Below are 17,601 nucleotides of genomic sequence, written 5' to 3'. Positions count from 1 at the left end.
AAAACATAAGAGCCACCTAATGCTAAATCCTATAAGTAAACCATATATGTAGTGATCAACTATTTATTTTGGTAACCAAGCACAACCATGATGGAACACTACCTACCCTAGATCCTTAAAATAATAATAATAGTGTTAACTTTACAAGGGGCTGGTAATAGAAACCATAAAACCCTAATAGATTTAATGCTCACATAAAATCATATGTGAACAACCAATTTCTCAAATAGAAACCAACTCCTAATAACTAACTCTGAAATACTTTGAGTTGAGATTATCAACTCTATTAATTCCAAATAGAGTTGACTCATATAAATAAGGAATTAAAATGAGAATACAAACTCATGTTTAATTGCTATATTGAATAAGCCCACATATGTGAAATTGAATCAACTATAAAATGCTTTTCTCAATTGGGAGAGTGGTGTAATGGTCATTGCACTAAATACTCAGTAAACCCCAATTATTTAACACCTGCAAAATAAGAAGATTCAAATTTGAATTATAAAAACCAGAATTTAAAACAGAAAATAAAACAGAAAAAGAAGAGAGGAGGGAAAACATACCTGGACCTTACCTGCACCGCAGCCCAGCCTGCAGCCCAGCACCAGAGCCCAGGAGCAGCCCAACACTTGGCCCAGATCATCACCAAACTGCAGCCCACGATACCCCTTCGCTAAAAAAAACAACGGGAGGGGGTCGTCCTCATCCCCTCCGTGCACTGAGGCCACCTCGACGCCGTGTCTCTCTTCTCCCTCTCGCTGGCAGCTTCTCCTTCTTCGGCAGTGTGGCGTGGCGACCTCCACAGCGCCGTATAAAGGCCCCGAACGGAACCAGCTTCGAGCTCTTCTTCTTCCCCGCCCCATTTCTCCCCAATTTCGAAACCCTAGCTCGCCCGGCCATCTTCATCGCCGCCGATTAGGGCCACCTCGAGCATCGCCGTGAAGCTCTGGAGCTTCGCCTCGTCCCCAGCAACCCCCTCGTCAACGCGTGCTTGCCGGGAAGCCCTACACCCGACGAATCGGGTCATCATTTCCCCGCCGGTCACCATCAGACCCCGATGCTCGCCGTCGATGTAGACCACCGCCAGCCTCGCCGACACGCCCGTCGGAACCGCGGTGAGCTCCTCTACCGAATGGCATGCTCGCCTCGCTTACTAGCTCGCCGTAGCGTCGCCGCGTCGTGAACCCGTGTCCGCCGCCGTTGCTCGTGCTCGCCGGAGTTACTCCGGTGACCAATAGATGGGGGCGCCGCCACCCTTAGGCTCACTGTGGCGCCGCGCATCCAACCGGTATCTCAAATAAGCAGGCGCGGGAGCACCGAATCGCCGGCGTCAACCTCGCCTGGCCGCCGGCCGGCCACTCCAGCGCCACCTCGGCAATTTTGACCTCGGTCAAGGGCCGCGTGGCGGCTGACGTGTCTCTGGCCCACAGGTCAGTGACCAGGGGTAGAATCTGCTGGGTGCGTTTAGCAGTGTCTTTTATTTTAATTCAAATTCAATAATATCTGCAACTTTAAATAAATCTAGAAAATTCAATTTAAGTCAGAAAAATATGAATGAGATATTAAAATTCTTAGAAAAGAAAACTCTATCCAATAAAAATATAATATGGAATTTTTATTTTTAATAAAAATTCAATCATTTAATACTTGTTATTTAAGCTTTATTTATTAATTCCAAATTCAATTAAAATTCAATAATTAGGAAAAGTTTCCAAATTAAATAAAAACCAGTAAATAAATAAAGAAAACAATGAAACTAATTTTCTTTATTTGTTATTTTGTTAAATCCTTATTAGAAGGATTTAAACCCTAATTAATAATTACCTTAATTATTAGTCCATTAAAAATAATAAAATGTCAAATCCAAGATTATTATTCCAAATTTATTAATAACTTCAACTTTATTAATGAAGTTATTAATCCAATAATTATAGGGTAATTAGGAAACCCTAGTTCCATTAGGAACAAAGTGATAACCTCATAATTTCATGTGGAACCCTAAAACCCTAACTCTACTAGGAACCCTAGTTCCATTATTACATGTGAATCCTAAATTGCTTCTAACCTAAACCCTAGGTTAGAGCATGTGATCATGGTACATTCTTTCCAAGCATAGAACCCTAGTAGCAAATAAACACCTGTCTTGGCCACATAAAATGTAGAAGACCTATCACTAATATATGGGTATCCCATGTGTTCATCATCATCAGACCTAAACAATTCCGTAGGGTCAACCAAGTGTAAACCCTAGATCCTATTACCAAAGCCATCATCCTTGTTTATCCCTATTTAGCATCACACCATTGTGATGAACCCTAATAGCAACCATACCTATTATTTCACATTACATAACCCTGTTCCACTAAACCCTACTAGGGTGAGATACTTATGAACCATCCTATTTAGGAACCAACCATTCTCCACTTAGAGATCCAATGGCTAATACAAGACAACCTCAACCTTAATTGTAATACTTCTTATTATTTAAGAGGTATGTTCTTCAAAAGTTATTCTTTTGAATAAAATAAGGAATCATCATCAATCCTGCCTAATAGGACCTATAGACAATAGCCATCTATCACCAGCAAGGTAGCATCAACCTTGATAGCACCCATGTGTAATTAATTGCTTAGGATGCCTAGGCATAACTCCACCTACTATTGATGAATCCAACTTTGTTTGGATCCATCTAATATCTACTACTTACTCCAGAAACCAACTAGAACCATAGAAAACCATAGAACCCCACAAACCTAATTATCATACTTGTTCTTTATCAAATTACATGTTCTTCAAAAGTTATTCTTTTAAAGTATAGGATAATCAATCATTAACCATGCCATATAGTACTAAATCTGACCAGTGTTCCTTACTTGTTAACATTATGTCAATAATCATTCTCTTTGTGATCAATTGATTATTATGCTTTATTATCTACCTGTTCATAATACCAAGTAATCACACCTGAATAAGAACCTTGTTTGTGAATCACTCTAAAAGTGTAACACACCCTGAACCAATCATTACAACTCACTGATCCTAAATCATCGGGGTTAGATCACGCTTAGAGCGATTGCATCTCATACTTATGCATTATTGCATCCTTGCCAATCTTTTAAACATCGTCCTTACCGGACGATGATGATATTTCAGAATTTGGAGTTAATGCGTATTGAAGACCTTGCCTGCATAATCTTGCAGTCAAGAAAGGCAAGTTCATCACTTGCTCATGTCATTTGAGTATTTCTATCAAATTACTTGCAAAGTACTATGGTTATCACTATTGCATAAAAACCAAAACCACTATTTTCATAACTATGAATATGACTATGTGGTGGGCAATGGAACCATGGATTGTGTTGATATGGTGGAGGTTCCATTGCACGGGCTTATATCCATCTAGGATTAAACAACAAATGTCGCCAGTGATTCTTGTGCCGTAATACCCGTGTTAACCATAAGATCCGGAGTGGGACGGAGTAGTCAAAAGTGTTTCCACCTCTCGTTCATCAACGGATGCGCTTACCGTAGCAGTTGTATCTGGCGGAACAACCGGAGGGTGGGGATCCCATTCTAATTCCCCACGGTAAAGCATTGCTTGCCGTAGCAGTTGTATCTTGCGGAACAACCGGAGGGTGGGGATCCCATTCTAATTCCCCACGGTAATGCGGTCTATGATGGGTTGCAGCTACCGGTGTAGGAGTGTATGGTAGAGCCCAGCACTGTCGTCGTGGTCGGGGTCCACCCTGAAATTGCGGGAATAATGGGACCGGCGTGGACCCAGGGTCGGGGCATGCAACAACGGGTGGGTGTTCGAGGTAGCGGAGGAACATGATTGGCTAGACCTTATACCGGGCCTCACACCATAGGAAGTGTGGACGGGTCATTCCCGGTTGGCACCAAGGTTAAGATGTCTTATGGGTAAAGCAACACACCTCTGCAGAGTGTAAAGAACCGTGACCTGTCACTCCCTGTTCCGGGATATGGAACTGCGAACGTTGCCGGAAAGGAGCTCCATGAAGTTCTAGTAAACCGGTGAAGGCTGACGGACATAGTTCTTCTGAATAAAAGCAACCTTTTGAAGAAATGGTTATGAAAACTTGCATTGGTATTAGACTTTCTGGTCTAATGCTGTAGCTAGTGCATTAAACACCTCTTTCCTATAATGAACTTGTTGAGTACGCTCGTACTCATCCCACTCTTAAATCCCCTGCTTAGATATGGGGGCCACAAAGGAGGAGCTACAGTACAACTCGAAGACCGAGGAGTCAACAACTACTTCAAGAGACAGGACCCTGTCAGAGGAGTCAGATACCACAACCAACAAGGAGAAAACCTAGTTTAGCCATAGAAGGGAACTAGCTTCCTCAACCTAGCTCCTATTTAGCTAGAATCTATTCATAGTCTCTATAGCTAGTTAACTACTCTACAAATAGAGTTCGTGATAAGACTAGACTACGAGTCGTTCTCCTGGAGTTATTTGCAGTTTTACCTCATTGTAAAGTAGGAGGCTGTGATGATCTTATGTAACAGAGTCAATGTTGTAATTCTATAGACATGCCTTGGACCCGCATATGTTTCTGTTGTACCACTCTGAGCGATATAATACTAGTGGAACGGTGTTTCATTGGTGTTATATCAGGCTTGCATACTACACCATGCAGTGGTATGCCGGGTCACCACACGAATCATGCCCATTGTTGCTATTTACATCTTGTTTGGATTTTCACTCCAATGGGTATGCCTAGAGAACTTTGTGTTTCCAACCCCATGTCTATGCTCATCTCATCATCATCGTCTATCTATCTATATGTACATGTCATCATCTGAGCATTCATACACATTTACACAAAGAATAGGGGCAAAACGAGGCAAAACGGGACAAAACTGGGCAAAAATAACTGTGGCCGGTCTGTGGCCCGGTCGGACCGGCCTCTGCGCCGGGCCTTCCGGCGCCTGGCCCGGTCAACCGGGCGGCCGACTGGCCATGCGGCTGATTAAGTGGGAGGAAGTTACCCCTTGGGGGATCTTCTTCCTCATTATCCCCCACCTCCGCAATCTCCATGGCCGTCGCCTACACCATCTCCACCACGTCCTAGGCCCTTCCCTCCACTAGATTCTCCCCAAACTTCACCCAATCGTAGATCGGGTTCTCCCAAGCATCTTCACCAAGGGATTTAGTCTCCCTCAAGCCACATTTGGAGATATTGGGGATTTTTCCCTCAAGCCCCCTCCAAGTGTTCTCCTTGTTTACTTGAGCAAAGAGAACGATGTCTTCGAGTAAATCTTCCTTCCATTCCCTCTCCCTCTCGCTTTTCTTCTCCCATTGCACAATTTTGAGGAAATTTGAGAAAAAATAGGGTTAGGGTTAGGGTTAGTAAGTCCTCATGCCATTAGAGTGTCTCACACCACTATGCACATTGTTCACTCTATTGCTATAGTATATGTTCAAGTTTATGAGTTTTTGCATGATTTTGTGATTGAATTACTAGGCAAACTTCACAATTCGACATTCCCGGTCTGCCGCCCGGTCAACCGGCCGCTCAACTGGCCGGTCCGGTCGCAGGCCCGGTCAACTGGCTTCTCAGCCGGCTGGTCCGGCGCGTGTCCCGGTCAACCGGATGGGGAACCGGCCCGCCCGGTCTCCTGTCCGGTTGGACCGAACCATACGCCGGGTAGCCCAGTTCTTCGCACAACTCCGTCAAAACACTTGAATATATGCTATGCTTTTTGGCCTCCTTTTTATTTTGATGACATGTACACTTACCCCACTGCTATCCTTGCTCTATTTTCTTATTCACAGATAGCTGGAGTGGTGAGGACCGTGGCACTCTTCCCAAGAGAGGTAGGGCTACGGTGTCTCTGGGTTGCCGTAGTAGCGGTCGCGTGCCTCCTAAAGCAGCTCCTGGCACAGGTAGCTCAACTGGAAGAACCTCAGCCAAGTCAGTTGGCACTAAGAGGAAAGATAAGCATGCTGCCCAGGATGAGGATATTGAGAAGGTGCCAGACTTCAATGTGGGCACATCACATCTTGGTGATTGGAAAAGTGTGAGGGAGGAAAATCCGTATCGCTTTGTGCAACGGACTTACACTGGTGGGGACCGGTTCTTCTGTACTAAGACGCAAGCAAGTATATGGGACGATTTCTACAACACTAGAGAGTGTATGAAGAATGGTGCCATAGTGATGCCCAAGGCCATCAACACCGAAGATCTTGCCTTGCATGAAGCCACCAAGTACCGCTTTGTGGTTGATACTTTGAGGAATTTGGGGCTATATGATCTTGTGTGCTTGAAGCCCGATGATGAAGAAAGAGAGGACTACTATTATCCTCTTCTTGTTCGTCAATTCCATTGCACAATCTTCTTCCATGATGATGATGATCGCACTATGACTTAGATGACTGGCACAGAGAAGTACTCATGCACCTATTCTCAGTTCTGTGAGGCCTTGGGTTTTGGTGGTGGCCGTGCTCGCGGGTTCCAGCTTCATTCTCAGGATAAGTTCAGTAGAGGTGCCATTTCCTTCTGCTATCCATCGAACCCTACAGCTGGTCCTCCCACTATCTCAGGGATGTATTACTCCTATCTTGTGCTTGCCAAGATGTTCCGTGAGAATCTGATAAGCAAGTCTGGCGACTCAAGTGAAGTCAGGAACTATCACCTGAATCCGATGTATTATTGCCGTCCTGAGAACATAAGGCAAATTGATGGCTGTGATCTCATTTACTGTGAACTGAGGTGATCAGTTATGGGCCGCATGACTCCCAACTATGCTCAGTATGTTCAGCGGCTCATCAACAAGATGGTCCCTTCTCCCTACAACAAGCAAGATCAAAGGATGAAGATGGAATCATTCAAGTTCCCCAATCAGGACACTCATCCGGAAGTCCCAGCCATGATGCCCTCTGAGCGCCGTTCCAAGGAACGACATGATCATGCAGCTAGCTCTAGCTACTCTCGGCGCCCCAAGCACGGCGCCTCTCGCTTCTTCTCCAGCTTATGGCAAATGTGCAAGAATACCAATGATGTTGCACATCAAAGTCTTGCTTTGAACCAGGAGACAAGGAGGCGCCAAAATGAGTTCATGGCTGCAAGGAATGCCCCTGTTCCTCCTTCTGGACCTGAGATGGAGCCTGTGGTTGCACCTGCTTGGGAGAGGCCTCCCATCACTGATGAGATGCTTCAGAACTTCGACCTCTCCATGTATGCTCATGGTGGTCTTCCTCCTAGGCCTGCACGTGCCCCTGCTGATGATGATGCTGAAGAGGATGAAGGTGATGAGGATAAGGATGAGGATGATGATGGCGAGGGCTCATATTCCACTGGGCATGAGTTCTACTAATGGGTGCGCTAGCATCTATCCTCTTTTCTTCTCCTTTTTGGTGTTCCGATGCCAAAGGGGGAGAAGAGAGTAGAGTCTAGGATCACGGGGTTCTTTGGTTGTCACAAGCCATGGGTGTTGCTTTATTTGATTCTTATATGGCTTGTGCTTATTTGCTTTGCTTTCTCAAGAACCATTTTCTACTTTGAATAATTCGTGTATGGACGAGTATTTGTATGCCTAATCACTCTATTAGGATGATCATGCCTTATGCTTATATATCTTCATATACATGTCCATACCATGCTTGTTTCCTAAAGATATTGGGGGAGCTTCTCATATTCCACAAATGGTGCACTTTGCATTCAAACGCAAATTCTCCAAGTGCACACATTATGGGGGAGATGTCATAATATCTTATATGGAATCAAGGTTTACATCTTATCATAATATCTATATGTGACTCTAGCTCGGTTTGTCATCGTATACCAAAAAGGGGGAGATTGTAAGGGTATTTTACCCTTATCCATTATTTTGGTAACAATGACACCGTGCTAGAGTATTTTGCCTAATACATGTTTGTAAGGATAATCTCAGGTATTAGCCAAAGAGGCATAAATGGTGTATCAAAGGAACAAGAAGGATAAAGGAGACCCCCCACTTCGACAACAATCAAAAAGGGGGCTACAGCATCCAGCCGGTCACAGGCCCGGTTGGACCGGCCTGTGCGCCGGACTGTTTCGGTCTGCCGCCCGGGCGCAGGACCGGGCGCGCCGACGCCAACCGGCCTCTGCGCTCACAACAACTGGGAGGGCTACTGTAAGCCTCTGGAACGCTCCGGTTCCTGTCCGGTCTGCCGCTCGGGTTGGACCGGCGGCTCCGGTCCCTCGCCCGGTCGGACCAGGTGCAGGTCCGGACGCTCCGGCGGCGACCGAGCTCTGCGCTGACGCAAACCGGGAGGAGTACTGAGAGGCATTTCGATGCTCCGGTTTTAGTCCGGTCTGCCGCCCGGTTTGGACCGGAGGGTTCGGTCCCTGGCCCGGTCTGACCGGGCCCTGCGCCGGCCGGTCCGGTCCCTGGTCCGGTTGACCGGGTTTCTCGGGCAGATGATGACGTGGCAAGTGACCAACAGCCAGAATTCAAGTGACACTATAAATACCCCTTCTTCTACCTCTGAAGGGGTAGGCACTACACTACAAGCTGTTCTTGAGCTCTCTCTCTCTCTCACACTCCATTGCTAGAAACACCAAAAGCCTCAGATCTCCTTCCTCCTTCACCCAAACTCAAATCCCTCCGGGAAAACGTTAGAGGAGGACCCGATCTACTGTTCTACCAAGCCAAATCTCATTTCCCCTTGTATTCATCAAGAAGCTTGCTCTCTTGGGTTTCTTGGAAACCCTAGGTGGGCAAGAATGGTCCGGAAGCATCCGGGCTGTGGATTTGCTCCTGACAAGATTGTGAAGGTTTGGAGGCCACCTCAAAGTCTACCGCAAGTGAGTGAGCTATTCCTTAGTGGGATAGGCTCCGGAGAATAGGGTGAGCCTTCGTGGCGTGGGGAATCCTTCGTGGGACCTCCACCCCTCCAAACGTGACGTACCTTCTTGCAAAGGAAGGGAACACGGGAATACATCCTCGTCTCCGCGTGCTATCGGTTATCTCTAACCGAACTCCTTACTTGTGATATAACTGCCTGTGAGAGCCTTCGTGCTTGAGTTACATGTATCCTCATATAGGTTGTTTTACCTAGTTTGCATTAGGCTCATCTTTATATTCCGCAAAGCCTAATATTGCAAAGAAAGAATTAAAATCTGTAGAACTTTCACCGACAACCTAAGAAGTAGGAGCGAATCTTGGACTTTTATCCCAGAGAATCTCATTTTTTCCGAATTAAAAAAATAAAAGAGAATAGGGATACAGTGGTGGACACGTTTGGGATAGGAGCGCCCAACAACGACCCAATAGAAAACTATAAAAGGCAGGTACATACACAAAGAACGAGATGCACTTCGCACCCATGCACGAGATAAGATGCTCCACTCTAAGCTTGGACGTTTTTCCTATACACCGCTGAACGTGGCGCTGAACACTCCCACCAGGCACACTACACAAGGTCCTAGCCAACTTATCCCAAGAATATATCGCTTCTAGAAGTTTCCACAGGGCCAATCACTGCCCAGGGTTCTTCGTGTAGATTACTATTGGTTCCGTTTTCTTTGTTTTCTGTTAATTTTTTTATTTCATATTTCCTTACATTTTTTTATTTCTTCTTTTTATTTTTTATTTTTTATTTTTCTTGTTCTTTAATTTATGTTATTTTTATTAATAATTTATTATTTTTCTTACTATTATTTCCTTTCTTTACATTTTATATTTATTTTCATATTAAAGTTTAATTAAGTTTTCAAAAAATATAAGGTTTAAAAATATTTATGGATCCACAAAATATGTTCAAGGAAATGTTCATGAGAATTATTTTTGTATGGGCTCAAAGTAATACATTCATGGATAAAAAATTCTTCATCGTCTTTCACTTTCCTTCGCAAATTAATTTTTGATTTTTAGTTCATGATTTTTCTTGCGCGACCATTATCCAAATGTGCTCATGTACTCAAAAACTATCCACAGGTTCAAAAAATAGCCAATGTAAAGAATGTTCATATTATGTTTAACAAAAGAAATAAAATAAAACAAATCATGGTGGTTTAAAAAATATTATGCTAAAGGATTGGAAAACGTATTCTTAGTTCAAAAATATTCATGCATATTTCCTATTAATGTACATGAAGATTAAAAATATATTTTTGGTATTATAATTATTTTAAAATAATAATAACTGTATATGTTAGAACATTCTTCCAATATACATGTAAAGATAGCGTGGAGGGTAACACGAAAACAGAAAATAAAATAAAGACTGAACACACTTATTGGCCCATTTTAGTATATTTTGTGATCTTTCCTTGCATGTAACAGACCAACATAATAGAAAGGATATAGAACGGAGCGAAAGTAAAAAAAAAAACATGTTTTTTTAGAAATAGAATATTAATGTGGTTGAGTGATAATGAGGATAGTGACATCTAGTCCATCCCAAATCAAACCATATGTTTAACATTTTGAAGTCTTATAAAGACAAAAATTTCTTTGTCAATTTTAAGACCGTTAAATTATTTATTCGATCCTAGTCTCTCGAAGTTACTAGTAGAAGAGGGTGTGCGTGCATTTCTAAAGATGTACATGCACTCATGTTTCGAAAAAAAGCCGAAAAGATCGGCTTTTTGTTGAGGGTAAAAGAAAGAAAAACAGAAAGAACATGAAATAGACGACCGAGCGAAAGCCTTATAATTGGGCTCGTTTGAATTGGCCCATGAAGCCATATTTAAGTCGGCGTCCGGTGACTCGCGCCGCATAGCACCTTGGGGAGTGCTGTACATCGACCTGGTCGGTGTGTACGGGCCACCGCACACCCCACCAACCAGGCCGGTTGGTTGGGCCGCGGCCCATTAGTAGTAGGTACGTTTTTTTTTTCTTTTTTTTGTTATTTCTTTTTTGTTAATATTTTTCTTTTTTAATATCTAATTTTTAAAAAATATATTTCGGAAAACGAATTTTCAAAATCTGTTTAGATTCAAAATTTTGGAAATTTTAAAAATGTTCAGATTTTGATTTAACTTTTTTCGAAATTTGAACATTTTTTCAAATTTGAACGCTTTATATATTTGAACGGATTTTAAATTTGAACGCTTTTATAATTTGAACATTTTGTATTTGAACATTTTTCAAATTTGAACGGATTTCAATTTCGAACAATATTTTTGTATTTGAACTTTTTCAAATTTGAACGGATTTCAAATTTGAACATTTTTTGTATTTAAACGGGTTTAAAATTTGAATATTTTTAAAATTTTGAAATTTTTCTGAATTTGAAATATTTTCAAATTTGAAAAAAATAAATATAAACAAAAAAAGAAACAAAACAAAAAAATGAACAAAAAGGAAAAGAAAAATATAAAAAGGAAAGAAAAGAAAAAAGAAAAAAAAAGAAAGAAAGAGAAACAGAAAATAGAAAAAAAGGCGAACTGGGCCGACCAGGCCGGCCCATACCGCGCGCCGGGGTGTGCGGCGCGCGGTAACGGCCGACCTGGTCGGTGTATAGGATTTGCCTAGCACCTCCGCCTGGAATCGGTCCTCTCCGCCGCCGTGACTCGCTTCCCTGGTCGTCATCGTCATCGCCGATTCCTCTACGCCCCAGCTCTCCTCCCGGCGGCTAGCTCGAGAAGGACCAGCAGGTAATCGTGTCGGCTCGCCTTCATCTCTCCGGTCTTCAGTTCTTCACTCCCTCCCTCTCAGATTTGAGTTTCGGACTTTTGGTTTCAGTTGGTTGCTGCCCGTGCTTGCTACGGAGCATGGCATCCGAGAGCGCACCATGTCTAGCAGCCAATCGTCTATGTTGCATTTATGTTGGCTGCAGTTCCATGTGAGCAGTTCATGTAGCATTACTAATTCTGACTACAAATTCTGGAATCTCAAAATCCATCTATACTGACACAGCTCGGGATAACTTTGGTGACTAAATTTGTTCAACATTGCTAGTTAGGAGAGTTGGAGTGGTTTATAAAGGTAGATCTTCTAACTTCACTAACTGAACGAGAAGAGAAAAAATTCACGCACACTGCACCACTCGTCACACACTTCCCACACCATACACTGCACCAACGTCGCGTCTTTTGTGAAAGACTATTTTTTTGCTCGGAGAACTGGGTAGGCGTGTACATCTGTGCATGCTTGACACCTACCTGGCTTCCAGATTTATATTTCTACACGTGTGACTCGGTCGGCTAAGTGCCTTCTCGTCCGTGGCTCTACTGAGAAGAGACAAAACATATCGGCTCAACTGACCACTCCTCTTTGTATCTCTCGCTCAAGTTCCTTTTGCTACGCCACCTGTAGAATTGCGGACCAAATCTAGTCCAAGCCAAGCTGCATCCTACTACACGTATTCACCCCCGCGTCTACACCAAGCTGATCTACCTTGCGCCGTCAACACCTTCAACGTTCGTGGTCATCATCGCCAACAATTTACATCAACTATGCCATCACTCATGCATGGTCTTCGTCAACACCAACGGGTTCTTCTTTTCCACCGCGATCATGAACGCGGAATACTCGGGTTTAATCCCCGGAATCTACTTCACCAACTACTTCGTCGTCTTCGTCCATCACAACCTCGCCGCTAGAGTTGCAGTCTATTTTTTATTTGCACGCTCGTGGTTAATTTTCTTCTGAAAGCTACTTCGTCTACTACGACACATCGGCGAACAACTTCTACGCATCCACGTACCTAGCTTCTAGAGTCTTCTTCCTAGGCGTGGTGGCTCGGTGGGCTAGGTGCCTCCTCATCCTAGGCTATAACGAGGAGAGATAGAACAAATTGCTCGACCGACCACTCCTATTTGTGAATCTTGCCCAAATTTCTTTTGCTATGCCGCCCTCTTGGCTTCCCTATCCCGGTGACTGCATGCATATCTATCCGGGAGAGCAGGCCTCCAAAGTCCCGTCCGTTGAGATCCTGCACCGGAAGACAAGCACTAAAGTTTTTGGTGAGCATCTTGACGCGACTGCTTGCCAGGTTCTTCCTCGCCGAGATCTGCGGATTCGGCGACCTTGACAAAACCATGGGCAATATCGAAAACAAAGCTGTGGTGGCGACCTTCCCTGTCGCGATATATGTGCTACTCATCTCTTTTTGTACACTAGTTCTTGCTCCATATGCAGATCTGGTAGATGTGCTAGCTTAGTCTAATGTATATGGTTAAAAATACTGGCGCTTATGTCATGTTCATCTCGGTAATTAAAATCACTCGGAAATTGCTTAATATAGTCTACTGGTGCTAGTGCTACTGGAAGGAACAAGAGATCGGGTCCTTGTGTTATAGATCCTAAGTATCTTGTTATGTTAGTGGACCATATTATGTGTTATCTCATATACTTACAGTGCGAATTACTTTTTCTATATACTCGTTGTATCCCTGTATATGGCTGTTTTTGGAAAATGCCTTCAAAGTGAAGTGAAGAATTTTTTTTTAATCTTTATTTGTGGGGACCCCAATTTCTGCAGTGAAGATGCTAAGAGTTAAGCGAAGAGCTAGAGGCTCAAATGGACAGCAAGAAAACCGCAAGCGTGTAAAGGAAGTATCCAGCATCTTTAGTGGTTGTAAAGATACGGTAGAGAGCATTAAACAAAAACTCTGTTGGAAAGAACTCAATCAAGAACTTGCTACAAAGTTTTCCGCAAGCATCGTCTCGCTTGCTTCATTTGATGGTGATTATACTATTATATTCACTGTAGTTTCCCTTGTTTATATTTGGTCATCAATTGACAACAACTGAAACACTGATCTTGTGTAGGAGACAAGCTGCATTATGAAAGCACAGGCATAGTTGTTGAAAACAGTTTGCGTAATACATGTATTCTGACCTCCTCAGCTTTGGTTAGCACATCAGATCGTGAACGCAGGTTCATCTATAGACTGAAGGTTTGTGCTGCAATTTTTTCTGCACTTGGCTTGCTTATTTTTGATATCGGTAATCATGTTGTATATGTTTCATGTCATTACAGATAAAATTACGCCTTCCAAATAACCAAGTGGTTGATGGGTGGATACAACATTATGATTTGCCTTTCAGTATGGTTGTTGTGGTCACTAGATATTCCCCTGATCTTCATACAGTATGTTTCAGTAACAGCGTGAAAGTCCAGCGGCATACTGATTTGTGAGCTCTAAAGCGTTGTTTCGAGTCAGGTAAGTTAATGCAAACACATGGGGTACCGAATGACGACCCAAGTAAAATTGACAGCAAAGGGTCTATGTTGTCCACATGCAAAATAACTATGGTGCGCTGTTGGTTTCTCCCCATATATCACAAATCATTAGACTTTGTATGCTTCAAAATTTAAAATTTTCCCATGTACAAACTTCATTTTTATGCTAGGATGGAAGTGGTGGTCCACTTGTTGATCTCGATGGGAATATTGTTGGGATGAATGACTACCATGATCAGGAAGGAACTTCATATTTGCAAGGAAGTAAGATTGATGAATGTTTGAGGGATGTTCGGATACGGTATGTTACCTAGACATCATATGATCATACTTGTATTGTATGTGACATGTTTATGAAAAATCAATCATATGAATTATGTATGCATTATGCAGTAGGGATGAAATTCAACGACATTGCTGGCAAAATTTTACCAGTTCTTTTAAGCACCATTGGGAAGGTGAGCTAAGAATGGTGAATCTTTTAAGGCGTCTAAATTATGCGAGAACATACTATTATTTATCATTTTCCAGCGTACTTATTTTATACTCTTTAAGGTCAGCATAGAACTCAGTGTATGTCTGTCTGTTCTATCTCTTTATTATAGGTAGCTCCAATCAAAATGGTTATAGTGGGGGAAGTGAAAGTAATAACCAGAAACAATTTTTATCATCTAAACCTGAGCCACAAGGTGAATCAACTCATTCAGTTCTGATGTTTACTATCATTCAAGTTATCATAATCCAGTGTTAACTTTGGATCATTACTGACATATAGTCATTGATGTCTTCATCTTCTAGAACTAGAATTTACTGAGGATGTACCTACACCAGAGCTCATTGGTGATGAGCATAAGCGTATTCTAGTTCCCTGGCCATCTGATGGTATGCTTTTTGTTTTGCTGATCACGACTTTGCATAGTCATGAATTGCTTCATCTTGTGGAAGTAACATTTGTATTTATTTTGCTTACACATTGCCACGAATTGCTTCACCTTGTCTCACTAGGATTTACAAAGATGGTAAATGCTCTCTTAAATAAAGATGGTTATCCCTTACCAGCTTATGCTGATGGTGAGTTGCTGCATGCTATTGCTTCTGCTGGGTGCTGATCATTCCCTTTTGTATCACATTATAGACTGCTCTACTCTGCCATCTCATTTAACTGTTCATTCATGTTTATTTAACCAGGAGGCATGCGTTTGGAAGGTCATTTTGAAGAGGAATTTGGCAGAGATATCCTGAGTGAACCTGCTAGAAAAATTGCTTTAAAGATGTCTCGAAGTGTTGTTGCACTCGCTTCATTCAGTCGCGATTGTAAGGGTATTACACTATTACATCGTTATTTTCCACTAATTTTCTGTTATATGGTTGCCGATTAAGATTGAAATTACCATTTGCAGTCAAGAAAAGGCATTTTGCTTGCACAGGTGTATGTCTAGACTTCAATGGATCCACATCCACCACAAGAGTTCTGACTTCAGCAAGCTTGGTTAGAACTTCTGGTGATGAAGACAAGATTTTTGATAACTTAGAGGTTTGTAGTACAGTACTAGACTAGTAGTTATTTACTCACTACATGTTCATCAAGACACTAATTAAGTCTCAGTTCATCATTGCAGATTAGAGTGTGTCTTCCAAGTGAGGAGTGCATTGAAGGGAAATTAGAAAAATATGATTTCTACTACAATTTTGCTGTTATCAGCTTCCCGTTTCGCTGTAATCGTCCAGCAATGTTGGTTGATGCACCACAAACTGAGGTATTAGCTCTCGGCCGCGTCTTCAATTCAGGCAATAGTATGGCTACAGAGGGGTCAGTGACCGGCAAAAAATGCAATTTTGGTTGCGAAGAGCTTAAGATCTCCTCATGTAAAATCACCAAGGTACTTTTCGTTCATTACTTAATTTCTCTTTTTTGAATCATGGAAATAATTAGTTTCATATGGATAAGTAAATACATCAGTAGGCATACTACGAACATCACCTTTTCCTGTGTAACAAACTAACAATTGCCAAGCGTCACTTTGTTTTCCTGCTATAGGCTGGAATTGGAGGGCCCCTTGTTGATTTTAAGGGGAATGTTGTTGGCATGAACTTCTATGACACAGAAGGGACTCCTTACCTGCCAAGTAAGATAATTCTGAAAGTATTGAGGAGTTTTGATACAGAGCGGTATGCCTTCTATCTTTTTTTGTACGGTATTCAAGTGCCCCAGTACTTTCATGTACATAGTATTGAGGTGTTAGTGAAGTAGATAGACTTGAGACGTCAGTTTGTTCCTTTCTAGTTTAATTTTGGGTCATATATATTTGAGTGGAAAATTGCAGAATTTGGGTTCAGTTTGGTTGGTTCTATCTTTGGTCTTATGGTAATTTTCAGATTTAATTGGGCACTGATGCGTATGCGTTTTAGTTGATTTTGCACTTTGTGAACATGTTGGAAATATTAGAAATATTTATGGTCTCAAGAATCTCATGCTTGCTAGTTGTTGTTAGTTCAAATATGCCAAAGCCGAGGCCAAACATAGTCACTAATGCTCTAGGCCTCAGATCATGCGCTGTAGTTACTGTGGGTAGGTGCCGCTGCTCTCAGCGTGGCTTATCCATTTGTTCCTCTCCTCCCAATCCTACTTAACTTGCTAAGATACTGTATCTGATTAGATTTTTGTAAAACACCATACTAGGCATTCAATTATCCTTAGATGTTAAACCATCCTTTGGTCTACCGTCTACTGCAGGCCTGTTGCTGCTGGTATTACAAGGAAGCCTAACTGTAGGTATGTTTTTGTAACATGTAGTATCAATAAGCTTTGGTTAACTAGTTTTACATGGGTTCCGATGCCTGATTTGTTTTTAAATAATATCAATGACAGTTGGCCGGTGCCGAAGCCATATTGGTATTACCCGAGTGAACATCGTTGTAAGACTGGAAAAATTAAGTTATATAAATATGATTAAGAGTCGCTGGCCTAGTCAAGAGAATAGTCTACGAGTCGGTACTTGTGTTCCAACCAGAAACCTCGACTAGTCATGACTACTCGTGTGACTAGTCCATAGGTTGATACTTTAGCGACTCGTCTCGACTCATCGACTCGTAATCCTTGGTATATACCGTTGTGACATGGTATCACAATGAATAGCTTGGTCATATTTTATTCGAACAAACTTGTACATTGTACTTAAGTAGTGACAGAATAGTACTGGTAACATTGTGATGATCTTTATTGTGGAGTTGATTGGTCTTGTAAGTTTGGAAATGTTGCGCCGAAACCAAATCAGCAGGTGTTTGAAGGGGCCTCCTATTTGACGCTCTCAGCGTCGGTTTCCGACTCTCCGCGTAACCCGCGCACATTGGGCTTGGCCCAGTTTCAAGTTTACTGTTTCGCGCGCTTCTCGATTGTGTGGTGAATCCTATTTGACGCTTATTGCGTCCGTTAGCACACTAACGCATATATC

The 17,601-nt window shown here is 42.4% G+C and overlaps 1 non-coding gene across 1 annotated transcript; it reads left to right on the top strand.

The window, feature by feature from the left end:
• Nucleotides 1–11,488: 11,488 nt before the first annotated feature.
• LOC127309624 (uncharacterized) lies at nt 11,489–17,318 on the top strand. The gene is made up of 15 exons (XR_011746365.1): nt 11,489–11,615; nt 13,445–13,648; nt 13,735–13,862; nt 13,946–14,221; nt 14,320–14,450; nt 14,543–14,607; nt 14,755–14,838; nt 14,948–15,031; nt 15,155–15,220; nt 15,338–15,469; nt 15,550–15,683; nt 15,769–16,029; nt 16,188–16,318; nt 16,884–16,922; nt 17,019–17,318. It is a non-coding gene; the product is annotated as an uncharacterized protein (transcript).
• Nucleotides 17,319–17,601: the final 283 nt, after the last annotated feature.

The sequence above is a fragment of the Lolium perenne genome, chromosome 6 (genome assembly GCF_019359855.2).
Source record: "Lolium perenne isolate Kyuss_39 chromosome 6, Kyuss_2.0, whole genome shotgun sequence".
Taxonomy (NCBI): domain Eukaryota; kingdom Viridiplantae; phylum Streptophyta; class Magnoliopsida; order Poales; family Poaceae; genus Lolium; species Lolium perenne.
This window is presented reverse-complemented; position numbering and strand designations above follow the sequence as displayed.